The following is a 13,005-nucleotide window of genomic DNA, read 5'->3' as shown; positions in this document are numbered from 1 at the left end:
CCATAAGCTAGGGAATGAATAAAAAGAGTTTGGATCATTTCTTTAGTAAATAAAATTAAAGAGATTGAAAGGAAATATTGTAAAGTCATAAAAATCACATCTTTGAATTATTTAATAACCCACTTAAAAATAAAAAAGGATACCCATCTTTAAAATAAAATAATAAAATGATAAAAGTCTTTATCTCAAAATATTTAACTTAAAATATTAATAGATGACGTAAGGACCTATGTAGTAGGACTCGGGTATTACATCATTGTCTTCACACAATGTGTGAGGAATGAGACCATAGTTATGAGGATATACTACTAATGAATACAAATTTCGATCAACTTGAGCCATTGATGTAGATGGTAAGATCAATCTGATGGAAGATATCTAATCAAAGTACAAGGTAGCAAAATGCAAGAACTAAGATTCTCCCAGAATAGAAGTATAACTCAAAAACCTTTCCAAAGATCTTACAGTCCTCATTCAGCAGAAACACCCAAAAAAGTATTTGGACTTGAAGCATTTTGAACCAACCTTTTCTAGTTAAGTAGGCTTCAAAGTAACAGCGAAAGAATATACTTTTCAGACTAGCACTAAAATCTTCCATTTAAGAGGACGAAATGGTCAATACCTTAATTAGTCCTGTCTTCTTGTCAAGCTCATATTTCACCTTACTTCTCTTTGTGATCTCAGCAACTTGTATCATTCCACTTCATAATACAACAAAGAGATACATTAGAAAATGTGCGCTTGAAGAAAACGAGTTTCAATTTAAAAGTTGAAAATTCTTGCTAGATAAGAGAAAGTACTAGAAATTTAAGAAGGCTGAGAAAAGTTGGCAGCTAAGAAATTGAGTCTAACTGACGTGTATATATATATATATATATATATATATATATATATATATAACTAAAACCTCTAGATTTAAATGTCTAGGCTAGCTTTAAATTGAGTTGAGCTCGATTCTATATATGCCAGTTTGTCAACGTTCTTGAGCTATCTTGTGGCTCATAGGTGTTTGGAACTGCTTTTTTTTCCTTGTCGTATATATATGATTCACTCACTTCATGTACCTCAAAAAATGAAAAGATTAACAAAGAATGATAATCTGAAGAAAAATAATGAGAAAATAAAAGAGAGTTATTAATAAGCGATTATATAGAAGTTACATAGTGCCTTAGAAATCAACTAAACATCAAAGCGATTATATATAATGTGGAACATGATTTTATTTATGTCCGTATCACAGCCTATATATAGAGAGAGATAAAAACCTCACCTTTGTATAGCCAAAATAGTTCTCTAGAGAGCCCTGGGGCTGGTTTGACAAAAATGAAAAAAACAAGGAATAACATTAACGTTTGGAAACTTCAATCAATATTATTTAAGTACTTGTTATTATTTATAGCTACTATTCTCTTGAGTAGCTAAAATATGATGGGATAGCTTAGTGAATGTCTCAAAGCAATCATTGAGATTTAGATGAAGAAATTAGGGTGATAAGAAACTTCAAGAAAAGAGCCATGACAAATATTAAAATATCCTATATTACTATTTTGGTTCTTACAATTAACCTCTCTAAATTTGTAATGTTTCTAATCACATCCCCAAACAGTATAAATCTGATCCATCCATAGGCAATTATCTACATCGTAGCCTAACAGATATATTTTTTGCACATTAAGTAAAAAATGCATAGTGAAGAGTAATCAAGCATCTAAATAATCAAGTTCTGTACTTTAGAATCAGATGAGTAGTATCATCATGGCTGTAAAAGCATCTGCAATAATCTAAATATAAATGTAATATAAATTACTAATTAGTACTTCCAAGGTTGGATTTGTTGTCAGTTTTGACTCCTCACATTCTACTAAGATCAATTTTGCCCTTATTTCATCAATAAAATAAAAATTTACTATTTGCAAATATCCCACTATATAGAATGTGAGGAGGGAGGAAACGGCCACTTAGAATCCCGTAGCACTAGAAGAATACCACAGCTTTAAAGCCATAATGACACTACTGGATTAGAGCTGATATAAAAAACAAAGAAGGGGAAAAACTAACGACTCGAGGAAAGCAGCCAAACAAAATGCATAGTGTAGAAGCCAAACAATTAGTGAGATGCATCACCCAAAACTTCCACAACTACCATAATTCTTCAGCAATACTAGTAGCTCCCACAGCAATTCCAAAACTTCCCTAGAAATTATCATCACAGATTAGGCAAGTAGACGAGTACAAGCCATCTTCCACAACAAACCTAACGTCCAATCAAAGCAACACAAGAATAATCCTAAAGCAACTTCCACCAATCAAGAACACAAGAATAAATCCTAAACCAAAGAAAGTCGCAACATTCAACTTGAAATGCAAATCTTTTTTCATGAATCAATAAAGAACTCCCAAAAATTCTTCATTTAAAAAATCCAGACTCTGTTTCTAACAACAACAACTTTAAACGCTTCCAGAGAACAAAGCTGAATACAAATAAGCAAATGACAACAACCCACAATATAAACTTGGGCAAAATAAAGAGAGTGCAGAGAATGGTGACGGTTTATTCCGAAGAGAGAGAGAGAGACCTCTAGGGCATGTTTGTATCGCTTAGGATGTAACCGGTCCAGTCCGGTCCGGTTTTGGACAAAATTTAGGACCGAAACGGTATGTACCGGTTTTACATTTTTTAAAACCAATTACTCCCCGGTTACCCTCCTAACCGATATCTCTAGTTTTATCGGTTTTCGGTTTGGTCCAGTCCGGTTTTTCGATTTTTTTTAAATGTAAAAATATATAATAAAGTGTTACCTCTTATCATAAAATTTTATTAATAATTTAATATATATTTTTTATGTTTAAAGCATATGATCAATTAAATTTTCATCTTTAAGATTAAACTTTTATTTTATAAATTATAATAACATTATCGTATATATAATTATATTAATAACATATAATCAAACAAATTACAAATGTTCATATTTAAGATTAACATTTCATATATGATATATAATTATATATATTATATATAAAAATTTAATATATAATTATATATTATATATAAAACTTATATATATAATATTTTGTATAATATATAAAATTAATTTTTATATTTTTTTTCAACTGGTCTGGTTCGGTCCGGTCCTGGAAACTACGGAACCGAAACCGGACCGATTCCAGCCAGTTTTCAAAATATAGGAACCAGTTCGGGACTGGACCGGTTCAAAAACTTGACAAACCGGTCCTGTTCGATCCAGTTTTCCCGTTTACCGATTTAAATTTACACCCCTAGTATCGCTTGACCTTGTGTGGAGGAGAAGGGGGCTTCGACGGAGGACTGACGACGGCGTCGAGGTATGGGTGGTGGTGAACAGCGCCCCTAGCAGCGATATAGAGAAATCCGAGAGAGGTGAGGCCATATTCGGGGGCGCAAAAGGAAAGAGATCAGCTGGGGGCTGGGCGAGAAGGAGGGGTGGCCGTCGAGGTGAGGTTGTAGTGGCATGGCGGGGTCGTGCGCGGCGGCGTGGATTGTGTGCGTCAGAGGCTTGAGGGAGAAGAGGGATTGAGGAGAGAGAGGGGGGAGGTGGGGGGAGACGGGAGGGAAATGACGAAGGCAAAACGAGTGGGCGAATGATTATTAGTTTTTTGTGGCAACATAATATCGCCGCTATAAATAGACAACGTCGCCGCGAAAGATCAAATTTTCAAAATCTCATTTTGCAGCGAAGCAAAAACTGTTGGCACTACTCATTTGCAGCGACAAAAATTCGCTGCTATAAATAGACGTCGCCGCGAAAAATCAAATATTCAAAATCTCATTTTGCAGCGAAGCAAAAACTGTTGGCACTAGTCATTTGCAGCGGCAAAAATTCGCTGCAAATAGTCTTGTACACAGTCTCCTTTAATTTGTTAAAGGCTATTTCGGGCACTTCACATATCGTTTCAAATAAACATTAATTAATTACAAAATACTTATTGCGGTGACAAATTTCGTCACGATAAATGGTTTTGCAGCAATTTTTGATATTCGATGGAAATAAGTGCCACTACAGTGACAACAGTTTTTGCGGCGATTTAACATTGAATTTTCTCTCCACATTTTCCAAATTCAGGTTGAATTCCGCGGCAAATTTAAAATTCGAAGTAAGTTGTCGAGGTTATATACTATACTTGCAGGATTTCATCGATCGATAATTCGAAGTAAGTCAAGGTTATATACTATACAATTCAATGCTTTATTCTAATCGAAGGCTTCTTGAAGATAGCTCCGGATTTACCTGGGAAAATAGATTCGACAGTAAATAATAGAAAATAGAAATTTAGGTGGAGCCAACGGTGAAAAATTGCTATGATAGCATACTCTCTGCAGCAGCTGCTACAACAAATAGTGCATATGGTAACCATTTTACAATCGTCCATGAAAACTTACTTATTATATCTTGTATCTTGTGGTTGTATTTGTTTTGGGGTTGTAGCAATATAGCTTATGTTATTTTGTGATTTTTTGTTATTTTGGATCACAAATATGGATGTTTGAGAATGTGGGCAGCAACTATATATGAATGTTGTACCGTGGACAATGATGAAACTTTTATATTTGGATATTGATATGGTATGAATTGTTTATTGGATGAGACTTTGTTTATTGTTTTTGAATATTGATATCGTGTGATGAAACTTTGTTTATTGGATTGTGAAAATGAATATAAATATGATTGTTAGAGATTATAGGAGATTATGAAAAAATAATTAATTATAAAATAAAAATTAATTATAAAAATAAAAAATAATAATATTTTATTATTATAAAGAGTGTGATGACTAATTCAATGTAAACTTTAAGTTTTGAATTATTAGCTAAAGCGAAAAAGCTATACATTAGTCAAAATTTGAAGAATAAGATGGTCAATCTAATATCAATACTTTAAATATTAATTAATCACAGAAAACTTATTGCGGCAACAAATTTCACCACAATAAATGCTTTTGCAGCAATTTTTCATATTCATGGAGATAAGTGCCACTACAGTGACAATAGTTTTTGAGGCGATTTAACATTAAATTCTCCCTCCACATTTTCCAAATTCAGGCTGAATTCCGCGGCAAATTTAAAATTTGAAGTAAGTTGTCGAGGTTATATATATATACTATACTTGCAGGATGTCATGGAGAATTCGAAGTAAGTTGTCGAGGTTATATACCATACTTGCAGGATGTCATCGAGAAAAAGAAAGGTGAAAGAAATAGGAGGAAACCGATCCATGGATGAAAACACGAAATCGGTAAAGATGATGGAAGAGAGTAGTCATTTCGGTTTGGATGATCTTCCGCGTGGTTTTCGGTTCCTTCCCACCGATGAAGAGCTCATCCGTTATTACGTGATCAACAAAGTCTTGGATAAACCTCTCCCATTAAACAAATTCATAGATGTTAATATTTACAACTACAATCCAGATCAACTGGCTGGTTCGTCTTCTATCTCTCTTCTCTTTTTTTTTTTCATTTATCATTTTCCTCTTCGTATTTGCTGCTTGCGTGCCTACATTGCCTCTCTCTTCTTTTTAATTTGACCTGTTTCATTCATGGTGTTGCATGTTGATTTATTTTAAGTGATTATTGATGAAATATGATCTATATATAATTTTCTTTATCATGATCATGGACATGCAGAGATATATGGAGGTAGAGAAGAGAATGAGCCAATGTATTTTTTCAGTCCAAGGGAACGGAAGTATGCCAACGGGAGCCGTCCGAACCGTGTAGCTGGAACGGGACATTGGAGGGCTACCGGAAAAGATAAACACATTCCAGCGATGGGACCGACGATAGGGTTCGAGACGGCGCTGGGATTTTATGAAGGGAAATCAAAAAAAGATAAAAAAACCAAGTGGATCATGCATGAATACCGAGTCAACTACGAGTACCTGAATGTTCCGAGGAGTACTCCTGATCAACCTATGATGGTATATATATATATATATATAAATATTATATATTTCCCTTTCTAGAAAATGAAAACGTATATATGCATACATATATATATATATATATATATATATAATATTTCATTGCATATATTATCATGACTACTAAATAAAACAACGGGTACGTAATAATATTACTAATGCATTTATCTATGAAATTATATTAATGCATTGGTTAGAAAAAAAAATTGAGAATAATATTTTTAGATATATTGTTTATTATATTTTCAAAATGAAAGAAAATAATTTATTTATATTAAAAATAAATTTTGTATTGGGATATATATATATATATATATATATATATATGAAAGTGAATAGGTAAATCAGTTGAAAAGATCGATGTTTAAATATAATTTTTTAAAAGTATTTTTTGTTTGGATATTTGTGAAAGTGTCTTTTATTTTTATGTTTGGATAATGATTGCATGAAAAGTTGGAATAGTTTAATTTAAATTTAGATTTGAAGATATTTATAAATGTGGGATTTATTAATTAAGAATTATCCAAAAAGAATTTGAAACAATATATATTATACGGAAATATATAGTTAATATTTTATTGCATATATAGAAAAGTAATTTATTTGAGGACACGATTAATTAATCAGGGCATATATAATATTAATAATATTATGATCTCGAAGGTTATATCATTTACTAGTTAAAGCAAACATCTACGTACAGATCGAGAGTACGTACATATATTATACGTATTCCATCATGAACTAACTGAACTAAAATTGCCAAAAATAAAAAATAATAAGCAAGTTATTCAATTTAATTCAATGCAGATAACTTTATCTTTTTCCTGATATCTATCGATCTATATATGCATGCATGCAGTTGGATAAGTGGGTTCTCTGCAAGATATATGAGAATGTAAGGGGGCCAAAAGGAAAGTCGACTGATGAAATGCAAGATATTCCATCAAAAACCAGCTGCTTTCCTCATCATGATCATGCAGATCAAGGAGGTCGGGAGCGCTCGATTATTTCATCTCCACCACGCACGTTGCTGCTCATAAATCAAGTTCCTCCAGTACCTAATAATTATGATTTGAGCAATGCGCTTAACTCTCCATGTCAGTTTGATCAGTACTACTCGGGACAGATGATCTCAGCATTTGGTGAACATGATCATCATCACGATCTTCCTATAGCATTCGAAAATACCGGGCTGCATAATTATGCTAATTTGGCGGATGATCCGTTTTTCAACACTAATATAACGAGACCGGATGATCATCATCATCAGTTATTTGCAGCTCCAGTACCAGCTTATTCGGCCAACTCTGCATCTGATTGGTGTGATGTTGATGATCAAGGCCGGCGAAAGGATGATGATGATCGGCGCGGCTTTCAACTATCAGGTCCTGCATTTAATGATCCAGTACTCGATTATGTTCCACTCGGAAATCCAGACAACTTTGCTCATGATGTTGATGATGTTTTAATTTTCTACGATGCCCGACTTAGTTCTGGGTCCGCTGGTGACCTTGATCAATCTGATCAACTTTTGCTTATGTTCGATGCAAGCTGTGATGATAATCAAAACTTTGATTTGGGGAGTACTGCTCTTGACAACATGTTTTCAGAGAATAAGGAGGAGCCAGAGAATACGGAGCCAGATCGAACATCATGATCAGGAGTGCCGGCCCAGAACTACCACATTGTGATTTTTCATTTCTCGATAAATTCTAGGAAATTGCAATTTCACGTACAAGTCCTTGAGATACATATGCAATTACTATAGTAGATAAGCCATTTATCCTGTACCTATTTGTTCAAATTAAGACTTGTAATTAAGATATATTTGTAACCCTGGTATTTGTCTTGTTTTTGACTTGGTGTATAGGTTTTTTTTGAGGCATAGGTTTTTGTCTTTCTTGAATATTTATAATCCTCAAGTTCCTGGTTATAACCATGATTTTCTTTCGCCATAAATAAAAGTTATCAATAAAATTGAGATATTGTCATTTGTTTTTTAAAAAATTAAGATATATAATCAGTTTTATTTAATTTGTATGTAGTATTTAAATTATATATCATTTCTTTACCATTCACGTAATATTTCAGGTGGAAGTTATTTGTTGTACCATATATATGATTAAATGTCACACACACATATATATAGAAATACTATAACTACAAAGTGATTACACAAAAGTAATCTCACAAATTGATGTGCTTTGATATTGTTTGTCAAATTGTAAAATTACTTTTATTATAAAGCAAATCTGACGGATCACATAAATTTATGTCAATTTATAGGATTACTTTTATGTAATCCATTTGTGGCTGTAGCACTCCTCATATAGAGAAATATATATATATCGAGAGAGAGAGAGAGATATGGCATAATACATTATATTAATGCTAAATAGCCTATATTAATATTAATATTAATATTCATATGTTAATGTTTTATACCAAGTTTGTTGAGGATATTATCTTTAGCAGACTTAGAAGATTTCTTTGAGGATGAGCTGGCGGCTTTTACTCTTGATGAAGCAGTTAGTGAATTAGGGGCCCGAACTATCAGGGGGTATTCAGAGACTGGTGAACCAGATTTGATTGCTGGGAATTCCTTCTTCTCTTGCAAATCAAGAGCGACTTGAAGGAAATCTTTAATCATCTGGTTGATCACTTTTTCAGTATATCCAAACCTATCCCACCATTTTGTGAAATAAGCTCGGTCAATTATATCAGCATTTTTTTCATAAGTCCATTTAAAGATCCACGGTAGTTTGTAGTTCTTGCAAAAATGGAACTCATAAGGAAACATCTGTGAATGCCGGTTCATTTTTGTACCAGCAACTTGTTGATAAAATGTAAAAGCTCTGGCGAGCTGCTCAGGAAGATTCTGTGAAATTAATCCGAATTGGTCCCACCATTGGAGAAACCAGTAGGGAAAAGTTCCTTTGAATCTTGTATCAAAATTGATGAACCATGAATGACTCATATCAGGTACCTGAAAGAACATGAAACGTCTCCAGGCAGTTATGTAATCAAAATAATTATAACTCAGTTCAGAGTCTGAGAGTCTTTTTGGAGTCCATGGGTTTGTTCCCCATTCGGCCTCTGTCATGACTCAGAGGATATAAGCACTGTGATAGATTAATTTGGAGGAATCATTCTTATCATAAATAAGTTTTATGACAATAGAGTTGGTGAGAATCAAGATACTGGAATAATACTGGAGATTTTTTGAGGAATCTTCAGGTATCCAGTGAAAATTAGGAGAAAATAGGAAGAGGCTATTTTAAACGGATCTGTTAAATTAAAATGGTTAGGTTCTATATGAAACATATTAGTAATAAATGGCTTCTTCAAATATTCAGATTTTCCTTTTGGGAGGAAAAACTGAGGAGTAATCAAAGTAGGACCTTTTGATGCAATTGCTTTCGCATATGGGTCAAAAGACGTAGAAACCGTAGACGCGAAGGTCACCGGTTGCACAATTTTACCAAGAGGTGTGAACTTATTGGCAATATCCAGTGCTGTTGAGGAGACACTGGGCACAATGGAAGATCCAGACTCATTCTTGATGAGTTTTATACTGGGTATTGGAGGTGGGGGGTTCACTCTCTGTTTCTCTTTTCCTTTCTTCTTGCTTACGCTCGTGGTTGGGTGTCTGCAAGAACTCTCTGGTAAGAAAATCAGGGATAGAATTATCAATGCCTTTGATGTATTTAATATCAAAATCAAAAACACTTAAAATACCTTGCTATCGTGCAAAAATATGTTTTGATGCAATGTTTTCAACATCTTGTTCTAAAACAAATCTAGCACTCATGCAATCAATACAAAGTAAAAACTTCTTGTTTAACAAATCAGATTGAAATTTAGAAATACATAGTACTATAGATAAAATCTCTTGTTTAATGGTACTATATTTCTCTTGTGCAGGATTCCAGGTTCTAGAGTGGAAATGAACAATTTCTTCAGAAGAACCTGGTGAAACAGATTGTTTCAGAATGCCACCATAACCAATGTTTGAGGCATCTGTTTCAACAATTTTAAATGAATCAGAAGTGAGGATTCCAAGGCACGGAAGAGTCTTGACAGGTGCTTTGATTTTCCTCACTATTTTAGTATGGATTTCTGTCCAAGGGGGAGGATTAGAAATAAGTCGTTTGAACAATGGACGACATTGTTTCCTCATATCCTTGTAGAAATCAGCAACATAATTAAGAGATCCTAAGAACCTCTGTAATTGTTTTTTGTCAAGAATGACATCAGGGAATTTTTCGGCAAAATCAATGGCTCTTTGGATAGACCTGATTTTCCCTTCAGAAATATCATAACCAAGGAATCTGATCTTGGTTTGAAACAGTTTGATCTTCTTCGCAGAAACGACAAGACCATTGCTTCTAATGATGTCTAGAAACGAATTCAAATATTTTCAGTGTTCATCAATAGATTTAGAAAAAACAAGGACATCATCTATATAGACGATGGTAAAAGTAGAGAACGAGTTGAAGACATCGTTCATGATATGTTGGAACTCACTATGGGCATTTTTGAGACCGAATGGCATCACATTCCAATCGAAATGACCGAAGGGGGTTACAAAGGTTGTCTTGTACCGGTCTGACTCGGCTATCTGGATTTGCCAAAAATCAGATTTGAGGTCAAATTTGGAAAAGACTACTGCATCACTCAACCTATGAATTAAGTCATTTTGTTGGGAATAGGGTACCTAATCCACTGCAAGACTTTGTTCAAAGGTTTATAATTAATGACTAGACGAGGGGTGCCTCTTTCTAGTTCAGTATTTTTTCAGACATAAAAGGCTGGACAAGACCAAGGGGACTCGCTATCCCTAATTATGCCTTTTTTCATAAGGTCTGCAAGTTTCTTTTTGCAGAATTCTAAAGTCTGACTATTCATCTGAATTGGTCTGGCTTTAGTAGAGATAGTGCTTTCATCAAAATTTTTGATATAAGGAAGAGAAACGATGTGTTTCTTCCTATGCCAAAAAACATTTGGTAAATCAGAACAAACATAAAAAAACAAGACGCTTGTTAAAATTATCAATTTTTGAAAGTAAAATACGCGAAGATAATTATTCAGAAATCTTTTTGTACCTTATTTCCTATTGGAGGAAATTCAGATGCTTTTGTTTTGCAAAAAGCAAAGATTTCAAACTTTTATCTTGGTCGATCTCTTAACGAGATGCAAATTTAAATTTGATATTTTGACCAAAATGGTCGGTAGTAATACCATCTTTTTCAGTCAAAAAAGGATATAAAACAGAAATAAATGGAATGCCTAAAATCACTTTGTGAGACATGTTTTTGACTAAAACAGAAGGGATTTTAAAGCAAACATTGTTTTGACAAACATGAACGTTGTTAAACTCATATGTGATTTTCATCTGGGATCCATTTGCAGAAAATAATCTCTCGGATGATTTTTCAAAATATTTACTAGGAATGAGTCATTCTTGAATACAATTCAGGTCTGATCCGAAATCAATCATAGCAACAACAGAAAATTGAAAATCATGGGCTACTACAATGGTAACTCTTGAAAATCATTTTGGAGGAATGGTATGATGGATCAAACAAATCTGGTTATCAGCGGCTAACTCATGCTGGCTTGAACCAGAATCGTTTGTTCGCTCATTGTCAGAAAGAATATCCTGATCAAGTTGTTTATCGATTTTAAACACTAAAAATTCTTGTTTTAAAATCTCATTTTCAGACTTAAGGTTGTTAACCTCGGATCTGAGTTCAATGATTTCTTTTTTAACAAGATTTATCTCGTGTTGAAAATCATTTGTAGAAATTTCCTTGGGTTTTTTCTTTTGAAATCTTTCCAAGGTTTCTTGAAAACTAATCCTTTGCTTAGAAGACTCTGGTTCTTGATGAGCCATAGTCTTTCTTGACTTAAGAAGATATTCTTCCTTAAGTTCAGGATTTGTTATTTGAGAAATCAAAGTTAGCAATAGGTTTTCTTGTTCTTCAGATTTGGACAAGACATGGATTGTCTTACCCTTTATCTGGTAACAAGTATTATTATAATTGCAACCTAGTTTAGGACCAGTAGAATCTGGAGATCCAGTTTCTGAGTGATATTCTAATCACTAGAACTGAACTCGAGGATATCAGATGATGAAGACGAAGCTATTTCTAGGAGTCGAAATAGTTCTTCTTTATCATTGTTATCAATATTCAATTGATTAAGCTTCTTTTTTAATTTTTTATCTTTTTTGGCTTTCCGGGGGCATTTATCAGCGAAATGTCCTGAATTGCCACAAATAAAACATTTTCCTTGAGAAAAATCCTTAAATTTCTTTTTCTTAGAAAATAGCTTAGAAAACGGTTTTTTATAAGTTTTCTTGTAAAACTCATCACGGGGTTTTCTCCTGATACCGCCATGAGATTTAGAAAACTTGTGCTTCCTTTTAGAGGGAGCTATTGCAGGAAGTCCAAATTGTTCACAACATGATCTCATTTTGTATTTGGCTTTCTTACTATTTTTCATCTGCTCTCGGAGCATCCTTTGATCATTACACATACTAATACCAAGTTTCTTGATTACTGCACAAATATCACCATAAGTGTATGTGTCGTAATTAAGAGACCCAGCAATAGTAAGTTCATCCTTCACTTTGTAAACGACAAGCGAGGTAAACCATCAATAAATTTCTCATTCCAGTAAGGCTTCTAACTGTCATCTCGAAGCATCACTTTGGAAATAAAAACATTTTGGTACCATCTATAATCAGACATCTGATGACATCTAAAATTATTCAACTGGTCGCTGATACGGCTAGTTATGTCAGATGGTGTGCCAATAAAGTATTTTAAAATTGTATAAATCAAAATATTAACTCCATCAGATTGGTTAGATCCAATGGATTCATCAAAAATAGGTAACCCTTCATCATTACACTTGACAGCGTTCTGAATAGTTTCCTTAGCATTTCTGGTTATGTGTTTATCCCACCAGTTTCTTAAAATACCGAAAAATCCTTGTGTTAAAATCTTAACAATATCAGGTTGTCTGATATTGTTGTTCA

Source organism: Juglans microcarpa x Juglans regia, chromosome 5S, assembly GCF_004785595.1.
Source record: "Juglans microcarpa x Juglans regia isolate MS1-56 chromosome 5S, Jm3101_v1.0, whole genome shotgun sequence".
In the NCBI taxonomy this organism is placed as follows: domain Eukaryota; kingdom Viridiplantae; phylum Streptophyta; class Magnoliopsida; order Fagales; family Juglandaceae; genus Juglans; species Juglans microcarpa x Juglans regia.
Note: the sequence above shows the minus strand (reverse complement) of the source record.